Source organism: Xenopus laevis, chromosome 6L (assembly GCF_017654675.1).
Source record: "Xenopus laevis strain J_2021 chromosome 6L, Xenopus_laevis_v10.1, whole genome shotgun sequence".
NCBI classification, from domain to species: domain Eukaryota; kingdom Metazoa; phylum Chordata; class Amphibia; order Anura; family Pipidae; genus Xenopus; species Xenopus laevis.
The window spans coordinates 153,322,527-153,336,614 of NC_054381.1; the positions used below are offsets into that span (position 1 = coordinate 153,322,527).

Here is a 14,088-nt window from a genome sequence, read left to right on the forward strand (position 1 = left end):
TGGGCGACTATTGAAAACGCATCGCCACGTGTGCATTAGCACAGGCGATTTTGCGCTGTAGCCTATGGGGAAAAGACGCTGAGGCAGTTCGGGGAGATAGTCGCGCAAAAGACGTGGCGATAAGTCGCCAGGCGACCAAATTTCCCCGAATCTAGTCGTCTGGCCTTACCCTAATCGTCATTTGTAAATTACACTTTTGCAAAAGATATTCACAATATTGCCGCAAGCTATAGGCTAGCTTAATTTCACGTGTATAAATAAATCTCAAAGCAGAAACTGCTCGTTTTTTTTTGCTTTTCTGCAACCCCCAATGATTTTAATTGCTTACCCTGGGCTGGTGCCCACACAGACCCAAGTATTATTCTAGCGAGCACTGTGCCGCCATCTTGTTTCCTGTCCCCACAATCTATGTTGTGGCCCTGGGCTGTGCACATAGTAGAATAAAAGTTTGGCTTTCTAAATTCTATTCATATGCACAGCTCAGGGTATCTGTGAAGGTATCCCTGGGATAGGCAAAAAAAAGGGCAATACAGGTATGGGACCTGGGGTTTTCCAGATAATGGATCTTTCTGTAATTTAGATCTTCATATACCACCATAAATGTTCTACTTTTTTCAGATTAGGGTCACTGACCACAGCAGCCAAAAAACTAGGGTGCAATTCTACTGTTATTGTTACTTTTTCTAACTTATCTATTTATTTAGATGCTTCTTATTTATCCAATAGTCTCATTCAATAGTCTCTTTTTTTTGTCAGGGCAAATTGGACCATAGTGACCATACAGCTGCTGAAACTAGAGAGCTGCTGAAGTAAAAGCTAAATAATTCCAAACCACAAAAAAAATGAAGATCAACTACAAATTGTCTAAGATTATCACTGTCTGCATCAGTCATTTTACATTTATTTTAAAGGGGTGGTTAACCTTTAAGTTAACTGCTAGAATGTTATAGAATGGCCAATTAAAAGCAACCTTTCAATTGGTCTTCATCAATTATATTTTATAGTTTTTTTTAATAATCTTCTGACTCTTTCCAGCTTTCAAATGGGGTCACTGACCCCATCTAAAAAACAAATTCTCTGTAAGGCTACAAATGTATTGTTATTGCCTCTTTTTATTACTATTATTTCTAGTCAGGCCTCTCCTATTCATATTCCAGTCTCTTATCCAATCTATGCATAGTTGCTAGGGGAATTTGGACCCTAGCAACCAGATTTCTGAAATTGCAAACTGGAGAGCTGCTGAATAAAAAACTAAATGTAAAAACCACAAATCATAAAAAATGAAAACCAATTGCAAATTGTTTCAGAATATCACTCTCTACATCATACTAAAAGTTAATTTAAAGGTGAACAACCCCTTTAAAGCAGTATTTCGCTCTTAATTTAAATCCCAAATTCAAATAATTATTAAAAATTGCACCGTGATTCAACTGGTGACGATTCATTACTAATTAATTCACATACTTAGAAATTATGCATCACTTTCCTACGGAATAATTCCTTCCACTCAGTTATTACAGTGTGCAAACAACGTTCTCATGCAGGCCTCTGTAATCCCAAATCATGTGAGGATATTTTGTAAGAGCCCAGTGAGGGAGCGGCGTCTGTTTTCCATTAGCTCTTGGTACCAATGGCAGCATGATGATTATTAAAGGGGAAGCAACACAATCTTATGCCATGAACAGATACATAGGCAATCACCATCCTGTATTTTTTTTAAATGATTTCCTTTTTCTGTGTAATAATAAAACAGTAGCTTGTACTTGATCCCAACTAAGATATAATTAATTCTTATTGGAGACGAAACCAGCCTATTGGGTTTATTTAATGTTTATATGATTTTCTAGTAGACTTAAGATATGAAGATGCAAATTATGGAAAGATCCATTATCTGGAAAACCCCAGGTCCCAAGATTTCTGAATAACAGGTTCCATATATGTATGACATTCCACATGTTCCAGGGATTTATTATAGGGATGCACCGAATCCACTATTTTGGATTCGGCCGAACCCCCGAATCCTTTGTGAAAGATTCGGCCGAATACTGAACAAAATCCTAATTTGCATATGCAAATTAGGAGTGGGAAGGGGAAACCATTTTTACTTCCTTGTTTTGTAACAAAAAGTCACGTGATTTCCCGCCCCATTACTAATTTGCATATGCAAATTAGGATTTTGATTCGTTTCGGCTGGGCAGAAGGATTCGGCCGAATCTGAATCCTGCCGAATCCTGAACCGAATCCTGGATTCGGTGCATCCCTAATTTATTACAATAAAAGTGACGATTATTTACAAAGACGTCTATACATCTGGCCCGCAGATCTACATTAAGGTTTCCTGGTCGTGTAAAAAAAATATAATTGAGCTTGAATGAGTAATTACATGAGATCATTGATTAATTCAACTAATTCGAACTGATTAAAACCTGCAGCCCCATGGTGTTATAGGTAACAGGTAATGGTGATTAAGGGGCTGTAATGTTACAAATACAATTCTGCCTAATGAAAATAATTATTTCTAAGCAGTTACATAGTTATATGGAGTTAAAAAAAGACTATCAAGCTTAATCCTCCAAATGAACACAAGTGCACACACATATATATATATATATATATATATTACATAAAAGCCATGAATATCTAGTAAATTATATCCTAATAAACGGCGACTAGTGATGTCATCAGTTATAAACGGTGAGTAGTGATGTAATTTTTGTCACATGACTCATTAAAACTTGTGTATAATAATAAATAAAGTACCTCTTGCTGCGAAATATGAGGATATTAGAAGTTACCTCGGCCTCGTGTTTTTATATGGTCATGAAACTCCTCGGTAACTTCTAATATCCTTAGAATTTACAAGAGGGGGTACTTTATTCACTATATAATACACACACACTCATACAGCCGTACCTATACTCATGTACAGTATATAAATGATATATACAAATATATAAATCAATTGCATATTATAGTACAGGTATGGGACCTGTTATCCAGAGACCTGTTATCCAGAAAGCTCTGAATTACAGGAAGGCCATCTCCTGTAGACTACATTGTATCCAAATAAACCCATATTTTGTCAAAATGAATTTATTTTTCTATGTAATGATAAAACAATAGCTTGTACTTGATCCCAACTAAGATATAATTAATCCTTACTGGAAGCAACACCAGCCTATTGGGTTCATTTAATGTTTACATGATTTTTCTAGTTTCTAAATTATGGAAAGTTCCGTTATCTGGAAAACCCCAGGTGCCGAGCATTCTAGATAACAGTTCCGATAACTGTATCACAATAGCCTTTTATGTTATGATTGTTCAAGAAATCATCCAATCATTAATCGGTGTCTCTCGGTCCCTTTCTATTGCCTGCACTGCTGGTTCCGACAATCGAAATAATGGAAAGCTGTGAAGAAGCTGTGAAGAATGCAGGGCACTGTGGGAACTGGACAACAGCAACAGAACCATACGAGAACAGATTTAAGACTATCTAGGATAGCAAATAAGTGTATTGACTTTTTAGCTAAGATTTTGGAAGAGTCTAGGGAAAAAAAAGTAGGCAGCGTTTCTACATCTCACTATAACGGGGGAGGGGGGGTGGAGGTTTAGTCCCACAGTTTGGGAACCACTGCTTTAGGCTAATGACACAATGTTTTGACTGCCCCCCAGGGAAAAGTGTGGTGATTAAATGTTCTTACTTGCCTGCAGCCGTTTCCCATTAATTCCTAAGGGATTGCTTCAGAATGAGGGAGTGAGCACCCAAGATGCGATCCAAATCTACCATATGCCATTAACTTAAATACAGAAAAACTTACTTTGTCCTTTCTTTTCCAGGGATTTTCAGCTGGGTGGGGTGTTAGAAACAAGCACTGCTGCTCCGCTTTAAAGGGGAACTATCATGAAAATGAGAATTTCCTGTTAGCTTCATCATACTGAAATAAGAAACTTCTAAATACAATCAATTTAAAATTGTGTATCGTTTCAGAAATAATCAAGTTTATCTTCACTGTTCCTCTTTCAGCATCGGTTTCTCTTCATTCAGGAGTTGGGGGTCAGATGAATGATCCAATATATCTTATAGGGGGGCTCCTTATGCCCAGAAGATCTATTAGAGCTCACTCTATTAAAATCACCAGTCTCTCTACATGCAGGATTTGTGCAAAAGGCAGTTATTTTGTTAGATTTTGTTTGTACTGGAATCAGTTATTTGAGTGAGCTCTAATTAGGGATGCACCGAATCCAGGATTCGGCCTTTTTCAGCAGGATTTGGATTCGGCCGAATCCTTCTGCCAGGCCGAACCGAATCAGAATCCTAATTTGCATATGCAAATTAGGGAAGGGAAAGTGTATGACTTTTTGTCAGACAACAAGGAAGTAAAATATGCTTTCCACTTCCCACCCCTAATTTGCATATACAAATTAGGTTTCGGATTCGGTTCGGCTGAATCTTTCGCGAAGGATTTGGGGGTTCGGCCAAATCCAAAATAGTGGATTCGGTGCATCCCTAGCTCTAATACATCTGCTAGGAAAAGGAGCCCCCCTATAAGATATATTGGATCGTTCATCTGACCCCCAACTGCTGCATGAAGACAGAATGAGGAGAAACAGATGCTGAGAGGAATAGTGAATATAAACTTGATTATATCAGAAGCAATGGAAATTTTTTAATTGATTGTATTTAGAAAGTTTATTACTTCAGTATGAGGAAGCTTATATTGAATTTTCATTTTCGTGATAGTTCCCCTTTAACAAATCACCAGACAGAGGCATGTTAGATGCTCAAAGCAGCTGAACACATTCTGAGAAAAATTATTGCTGGAAATCCTTCCATATTCCACAGTCTGAATTCAAGTAACTGTGCCCTTTAAATGGGGTTGATCACATTTAAATGAACTTCAAGTATGATGCAGAGAGTAATATTCTGAGACAATTTGCAATTGGTTTACATTTTTTATTATTGGTGCTTTTTCAGCAGCTCTCCAGTTTGTCATTTCAGCAATCTGGTTGCTATGGTCCACATTACCCTAGCAACCAAACATTGATTAGAGACTGGAATATGAATAGGAGAGGCCTGAAAAGAAAGATGAGTAATGTTACAAGGAAAAACAGAATAATACTAACTTAACGAATAATTCTTCACCAAGTAATGCACATTTCAAAAGTAAAAGTAGTAACCTCCGCTGTATGCTGGCAAATGCACGGAGTTTGTCAGGTAAAATGGGAGACCTAGAATTAATTGCATGCTCTAAACATTATGATATAATTGGTATCACTGAGACCTGGTGGGATGAAACATGTGACTGGATTGTGAATTTAAATGGTTACACCCTTTTTAGGAGGGACAGAGGGATTAAAAAGGGTGGAGGAGTGGGTTTGTATGTAAAGCCTGAATTAAAGCCATGCACTAAAGAAATAACAATAGCTGGCACTGGTGGGGTGTAGAATCACTCTGGGTAGAGATTTCGACTGGGCAAAAGGTAACAAAAAGAATTATCATTGGTGTATGCTATAAACCACCTGGTATAAGTGTCGAGTATGAAGCCCAGCTACTCTTGCAGATACAAGCGGCTTCACAGCTGGGTCAAGTTGTTGCTATGGGTGACTTCAATTATCCAGACATTGACTGGGGTAATGGGGTTGCTAAGACAGAAAAAGCTAGTAGGTTTGTAAATATGCTGAATGACAACTTTTTATTCCAGCTCGTTCAAGAACCTACTAGGAATAACTCTCTTTTGGACCTTGTAATAACTAACAATACTGAACTCATCTGTAACATTTGTGTGGGTGAGGGGCATTTAGGGAATAGTGATCATAACATGGTCTCCTTTGAGATTCTGTTGCAGAAGCAATTCTATAAGGGAGTAACTAAAACACTAAATTTCAGACGTGCAAACTTTGACAGTATAAGGCAGGGATCCCCAACCTTTTGAACCCGTGAGCAACATTCAGAAGTAAAAGTAGTTGGGGAGCAACACTAGCATGAAAAATGTTCTTGGGGTGCCAAATAAGTGCTGTGATTGGCCATTTGGTAGCCCCTAGGTGGACAATGGCCAGTCAACCTAGATTGTGGCTCTGTTTGGCAATGCACCTGTTTTTTATACAACAAAAACGTACCTCCAAGCCTGGAATTCAAAAATAAGCACCTGTTTTGAGGCCACTGAGAGCAACATCCAAGGGGTTGGAGAGCAACATGTTGCTCACGAGCTACTGGTTGGGGATCACTGGTATAAGGGCTTCTCTGCAACATTTTAAGTGGGAAATGCTTTTCACAGGGTTAAACACAGAACAAAAATGGGAAGTCTTTAAAATGCTGCTTAATAAATATACTTGTCAGTATATTCCACTTGTAAGCAAGGAACGTCGTTGCAAAGCTAAACCTTTTTGGTTCAATAGAAGCGTTGGTGTTGAGGTGGGTAAGAAAAGACGTGCTTTTAAGGCTTTCAAGTCAGCTGGGACAGCCAAATCATTTATAAGGTACAAGGAGGCCAATAAATCATGCAAAGAATCTATAAGGCAAGCTAAAATTGCTATAGAAAAGGATATTGCAGCAAGCAGTAAAAAAAATCCAAAATTATTTTTTAAATATGTCAATAGTAAAAAAATGAAGCAGGAAGGGGTGGGACCCTTACTATCAGAGGGGGGTCAGCTGGTTGATGAAAACAAAATAAAAGCGCAGATTCTGAACTCCTATTTTTCATCTGTCTACACAAATGAAGAACCAGTAAGTGAAGGTTTCCTTCTTAACACTCCCAATTCTAGTAATACAACTAATGATGCATGGTTCACACATGAAGAAATTCAAAAGAGACTTGAACATGTTAAGATTAACAAAGGTCCAGGGCCAGATGGTATTCATCCCAGGGTAATTAGCGAGCTTAGCTCTGTGATTGCCAAACCTCTTTACTTAATTTTTCAGGATTCATTGAGATCTGGCATTGTGCCGAGAGACTGGCGAATTGCTAATGTGGTGCCTCTATTCAAAAAAGGATCCCGTTCTCAGCCTCAAAACTATAGGCCAGTTAGTCTGACGTCAGTATTAGGAAAGCTTTTCGAAGGGTTAATAAAGGATAAGATACTGGACTTCATAGCAAATCATAATACTATGAGTTTGTGCCAGCATGGTTTTATGCGTAATAGATCTTGCCAGACTAACTTAATTTCTTTTTACGAGAATGTAAGTAGAGACCTCGATTCTGGGATGGCAGTGGATGTGATTTACTTAGACTTTGCTAAAGCATTTGATACAGTGCCACACAAAAGGTTACTGGTTAAATTAAGGAATGTTGGCCTGGAACATAGTATTTGTACCTGGATAGAGAACTGGCGAAAAGATAGACTACAAAGAGTGGTGGTAAATGGAACATTTTCTAATTGGACCAGTGTTAGTGGAGTACCACAGGGCTCTGTACTAGGTCCCTTGCTTTTCAACTTGTTTATTAATGACCTGGAGGTGGGCATTGAAAGTACTGTTTCTATTTTTGCAGATGATACTAAATTGTGCAGAACTATAGGTTCCATGCAGGATGCTCCCACTTTGCACAGTGATTTGTCTAAACTGGAAAACTGGGCAGCAAACTGGAAAATGAGGTTCAATCTTGATAAATGCAGGTTATGCACTTTGGCAAAAATAATATAAATGCAAGTTATACACTAAATGGCAGTGTGTTGGGAGTTTCCTTAAATGAAAAGGATCTAGGGGTCTTTGTAGATAACACGTTGTCTAATTCTGGGCAGTGTCATTCTGTGGCTACTAAAGCAAATAAAGTTCTGTCTTGCATAAAAAAGGGCATTAACTCAAGGGATGAAAACATAATTATGTCTCTTTATAGGTCGCTGGTAAGGCCTCATCTGGAGTATGCAGTTCAGTTTTGGACTCCAGTCCTTAAGAGGGATATAAATGAGCTGGAGAGAGTGCAGAGACTAAGTGCAACTAAATTGGTTAGAGGGACGGAAGACTTAAATTATGAGGGTAGACTGTCAAGGTTGGGGTTGTTTTCTCTGGAAAAAAGGCGCTTGCGAGGGGACATGATTAGACTTTACAAGTACATTAGAGGACATAATAGACAAATAGCAGGGGACCTTTTTACCCATAAAGTGGATCACTGTACCAGAGGCCTCCCCTTTAGACTAGAAGAAAAGAACTTTCATTTGAAGCAACGTAGGGGGTTCATCACAGTCAGGACAGTGAGGTTGTGGAATGCACTGCCGGGTGATGTTGTGATGGCTGATTCAGTTAATGCCTTTAAGAATGGCTTGGATGATTTTTTGGACAGACATAATATTAAAGGCTATTGTGATACTAAACTCTAAAGTTAATATAGTTATGGGTATATAGAATTTTAATTAAAAGTAGGGAGGGGTGTGTGTATGGATGCTGGGTTTTCATTTGGAGGGGTTGAACTTGATGGACTTTGTCTTTTTTCAACCCAATTTAACTATGAAGAAATAACTAACTATGAACTATGAAGTAATAAAAAGTAGTAACATTCAATGTGTAGCTTTACAGAGCATTTGTTTTTTAGATGAGGTCAGTGAGCCCTATTTGGAAGTTGGAAAGAGTCAGAAGGATGCAAATAATTAGAAAACTATACAAAAGAAATTATGAAGACAAAATGAATAGTTGCTAAGAATCGGCAATTCTACTGAATACTAGAAGTTAACTTAAAGGAAACCCACCCCTTTAAGGTTATGTCGCAAGAATGTGAATGTATTTGATAAAATCTGCTGTGTTTAGACAGTAGAAACACAAACAAAACCAAACAGAGAAAGCATGACTAAAGGCACTAAAAATACACTACTGCACAGCACTGTCCTTATGTTCCAGAAAGCACTGCTAGTGCAAGTGGGATGATGAAATAAAGAGAGAGAAAAAACAACAGTAAAACCAACAAATGAAATTATTTTTAAAATAATGAAAATATAATGTTGTGTTGCCCTGCACTGGTAAAACTGGTTTGTAGAAACACTACTATAGTTTATATAAACAAGCTGCTGTGTAGCCATGGGGGCAGCCATTCAAGCACAGGATACACAGTAGATAACAGATAAGTACTACTATAGTTTATATAAACAAGCTGCTGTGTAGCCATGGGGGCAGCCATTCAAGCACAGGATACACAGTAGATAACAGATAAGTACTACTATAGTTTATATAAACAAGCTGCTGTGTAGCCATGGGGCAGCCATTCAAGCACAGGATACACAGTAGATAACAGACAAGTACTACTATAGTTTATATAAACAAGTTGCTGTGTAGCCATGGGGGCAGCCATTCAAGCACAGGATACACAGTAGATAACAGATAACTACTACTATAGTTTATATAAAAAAATCTGCTGTGTAGCAATGGGGGCAGCCATTCAAGCACAGGACACAGTAGATAACAGATAACTACTACTATAGTTTATATAAACAAGCTGCTGCATAGCCATGGGGGCAGCCATTCAAGCACAGGATACACAGTAGATAACAGATAAGTACTACTATATTTTATATAAACAAGCTGCTGTGTAGCAATGGGGGCAGCCATTCAAGCACAGGACACAGTAGATAACAGATAAGTACTACTATAGTTTATATAAACAAGCTGCTGTGTAGCGATGGGGGCAGCCATTCAAGCACAGGACACAGTAGATAGCAGATAAGTACTACTATAGTTTATATAAACATCTGCTGTGTAGCCATGGGGGCAGCCATTCAAGCACAGGATACACAGTAGATAACGGATAAGTACTACTATACTTTATATAAACATCTGCTGTGTAGCCATGGGGGCAGCCATTCAAGCACAGGATACACAGTAGATAACAGATAAGTACTACTATAGTTTATATAAACCAGTTACTGTGTAGCCATGGGGGCAGCCATTCAAGCACAGGACACAGTAGATAACAGATAAGTACTACTATAGTTTATATAAACAAGCTGCTGTGTAGCCATGGGGGCAGCTATTCAAGTACAGGATACACAGTAGATAACAGATAAGTACTACTATAGTTTATATAAACAAGCTGCTGCGTAGCCATGAGGGCACATGAGGAAGGAATCAACACACTGTAGTAAAGTTGAATTAAGTGTTTTTATTTGTAACACAACACTTTGCAAAGTGTCGGTCCTACCTGGGGACCTTTATCGAGGATGGTGTGTTCTGAAAGTGTAACAGTTTAAATACCCTCCCCCTACAGTGAATAAATATATGGACTATAGTAATCTTTCTGAAGCAAACACAACTTTTACCAATGCAGTCCATTGGTACATTTTATTTGAACTACTTTAAAACACTTTCATATTTTTCTGTTACGGTTTCTTTAAATGAATGCCATGCGAGCATAATATCTACACCAGGGATTACTACAATACTCTGAGCAGGAATCAATTTACTCTGCAGGTATAACACCAGCACCAACCACTACACAGAGTGAATATACTACACTATAATACACAAGAGCCTGAATAGCCTGTTAATTATATCCTAAACTGTGCTTAGTGATGTCATTGGTTATAATTGGAGCTTAGTGATGTCATTTCTGTCACATGACTCACTGAAACTTGTGTATTATAATAAATAAAGTACCCCCTATTGCAAAATATGAGGCTATTAGAAGTTACCTTGGAGTTCGATGACCTTCGGCCTCTTGCTTTTATATAAGGGATGCACCGAATTCTCCTCGGTAACTTATAATATACTAATATTTTACAATAGAATAACTCCCAACATTTTGGAGAAAGAAAGAGGGACAAAAAGATTTGCTGCATGGATCACAGTGACTTTTTGACCACGCCCATTTTTTGTGACCACACCCCCTAAATACCTTGTTCATTTTATAAAATTTGGTAGGTTATGAACGTTTGAACACATTTGTTATTTTTATGTGTTATTATAGTTTTGCTAATGAAGGTGAATTGCCCTTTAAGCTGCAAATCAGTTTACCCAAGAAACCTGCTTCTCTTAAATAGTTTCAATTGTTTCTTTGCTTATCTTAAATTGTAACAAATGTATCTAAGTGCACCTGGCACGTATTCTGGGCTCTCTGCCAAAAGCCAATTATGTTTTAGAAACTTTGTACATTTTTCAGGCTGTTCAGTGCAGGAGAGCAAAGAGAAAGTCGGGACATTACAGTAAAACCCGGGACTGTGGGTTGAGCTGTCAAAATCGTGACTGTGCCACGAAAAACGTGAGGTATGAAATAGGGGGGTACTTGATTCACTATATTAACCTACTCTGCATATTTAACACGAGAAATCACTAGTTCTGTGACTATAAATCCAAAAAAGCAATGGTTCCACTGTTACTGTAACTATCATCACTATTAAATATCATTATGCTTACAGAATGTCACCATCAAAAAGAAAAGGGAAAACCCCTGTGTTGTGTGAGTTTCCCTCCGGTACTCGTGTTTTTTTCCCACAGCTGGAATCACTGGAATGTTATCCTGATGACCCAGTAGTACAGGAAGTTACTATTTAGGTTCTGGGAACTGTAGTTCAACGTCTTCAGCTGGGGAATCTTCAGGCTCTTGTGCAAGACACCAACACAGTGTTTTTCTTGGATGCCAGATAAAATGAGTGTGGCTCTGAGCAAAAAGTGCCCTATGTTGGTTTTATTCTGTAAAAACACTTCTCAAAACTGCATAAAGTCCTAAAACTGTGTTGTACTACAACTCCCAGGATGCTAGAGGGCACCTGCCAGCTTCTCTCTGATGGCTCAAAGCAGGATTTCAGGATGTCTATGCAACAAGGCTACAGCCCTTTGCTTCTTTTAAAGATGATAATGTATGTTTTCACATACGCAGGTATGGGATCAATTATTATGGAAAAGCCGTCTCCCATAGACTCCACTTTATCCAAATAATCCAAATTTTTAAAAATGATTTCCTTTTTCTCTGTAATAATAAAACAGTAGATATAACTAAGATATAATTAATCCTTATTGGACACAAAACCAGCCTATTGGGTTTATTTAATGTTTAGATGAAATTCTAGCAGCCTTAAAGGGATGGTTCACCTTCAAACAATTAGTTGTTTTCAGACAGATCACCAAAAATAACAACTTTTTCCAATGACCTATTTTCTATGTGTCACCATTTTCTAATAATGAAGTGTAAAGTGTCATTTTCACCTTCTGAAGCGTTCTTGGAGGAGGGGTCGCCGACCCTGTAAACTGTTCTAAATAAATAAATTTAGTTGATACATTTATTTTCTTTGTGCCTGTTGAGCAGAATCTCTGGGTTTTATTACAGGCGGCTGTTAGAATTGATACAATAGTTACTAATACGCCAGAGATGCTGCTGAGAAATGTATCAACTAAATATTGCAAACTTTTAACAGTTCAGAATCTGCACCTGAATTACTGAGCTGCCAGACTCAAACACCAGAGACACCAACATTCAACTTTAAAGGAAAACTATACCCCCCAAACAATATAGGTCTCTATAAAAAGATATTGCATAAAACAGCTCATATGTAAATAAACTATTTTCATAATAATATACTTTTCTAGTAGTATGTGCCATTGGGCAATCATAAATGAAAAAATGCAATTTTAAAATATAAGGCCGCCCCCTGTGCACACAAACATACCAAACAAACCCTACTTGTTAGGTCACATGTGCCAATTAACAGACAGTTGTGTCTTTTGCTTCCACTCTTCTTCCTGTTACATTTAGAGCTGCAGTATTTCTGGTTAGGTGATCTCTGAGGCAGCACACAGACTGCTCACAGTTCAAGGCAAGAGATGTAAAAGGGCAATATTTTTACACACACACACAAGTTTGGTTGCTTAAGTGTTCATTTTGGGGGTACAGTTTACCTTTAAACGTTAAAAAACATCAAAAAAAAAAATAATGGAAAGTAATTGAAAAAAGTCTTTATTTCTGGGGAACAATCTAAAAACAACTGAATTGAAAAAAGTGTTTTGAAAGTGAACAACCCCCTTTAAAGTGATACGGACACCAAAAAATAATTCTTCAAAATATTAATGTAATGTAATAGTTACCTACAGCTCATGATTCATTGATAGGTCTGTTTTTGTAATTAATTTTTACTTGAAGTTCCTAAAAACCTGACTGTTTTGCCAACATGTCAACCGACTACTGAAGCTTAAATATGACAGCCTCCTCATAGAAGAACACGGGGGATCAGATGAGTAATGTAAAAGCATCTGCAAATACCTTTATGGCAAAATTAGAGCTAGCATTCAAACAAATTGTTATGATAGATGTAAAAAAAAGGTTTAATTTCTGGTGTCAGTATCTCTTAAAAGGGGCAGTTCACCTTTTAGGTAGCTTTTAGTATGGTATAGAATGGCCAATTCTAAGCAACCTTTCAATTGGTCTTCATAATTTATTTTTTATATTTTTTTGCCTTTTTCTTCTAACTCTTTGCAGCTTTCTAATGGGCGTCGCTGACCCCATCTAAAAAGCAAATACTCTATAAGGCTTCAAATGTATTGTTATTGCTACTTTTTAATTAGTCATCTTTCTATCCAGGCCTCTCCTTTTCATATTTCAGTCTCTTATTTAAATCAGTGCATGGTTGCTAAGGGAATTTGAACCCTAGCAACCAGATTACTGAAATGGCAAACAGGAGAGCTTCTGAATAAAAAGCTTAATCACTCAAAAACCTTAAATAAATAAAAATGAAAACAAATTGCAATGTGTCTCAGAATATCACTCGCTGCATCATACTAAAAGTTAATTCAAAGGTGAACAACGCCTTTAAGGTATGAAGATCCAAATTACAGAACGATCCATTATCTGGAAAAACCCAGGTCCTGAGAATTCTGGATACCAGGTCCCTGTATTAGGATTCATGCTGGAGTTAATTACATTTAAAAAAAAATTGTCCCTGAAAATAGCTCAAGTATTTTAACATGCATGAAAAGGCATGAAGGAAAGCACTTCCTGTTATGCATAAGACGGTTTTAAAGTTTGATAAAAGTGTAAAATTGGAATATTGTTATTTCCGGTTTCTTCACACACTCCAAAAACATACAGGATAGTTAAATGGCTTCAGTATAAAAGCAAGGACCAATGTTAAGGATGTATAATATCTGTAATGAACTACAGAATGCGTCAGCACTATATA

At 37.5% G+C, this 14,088-nt stretch overlaps 1 protein-coding gene across 6 annotated transcripts in view; it reads right to left on the minus strand.

Moving 5' to 3' along the window:
• asap1.L (ArfGAP with SH3 domain, ankyrin repeat and PH domain 1 L homeolog) overlaps positions 1-14,088 on the minus strand; it is a 190,142-nt gene that overhangs the window by 114,034 nt on the left and 62,020 nt on the right. The window lies entirely within an intron of this gene.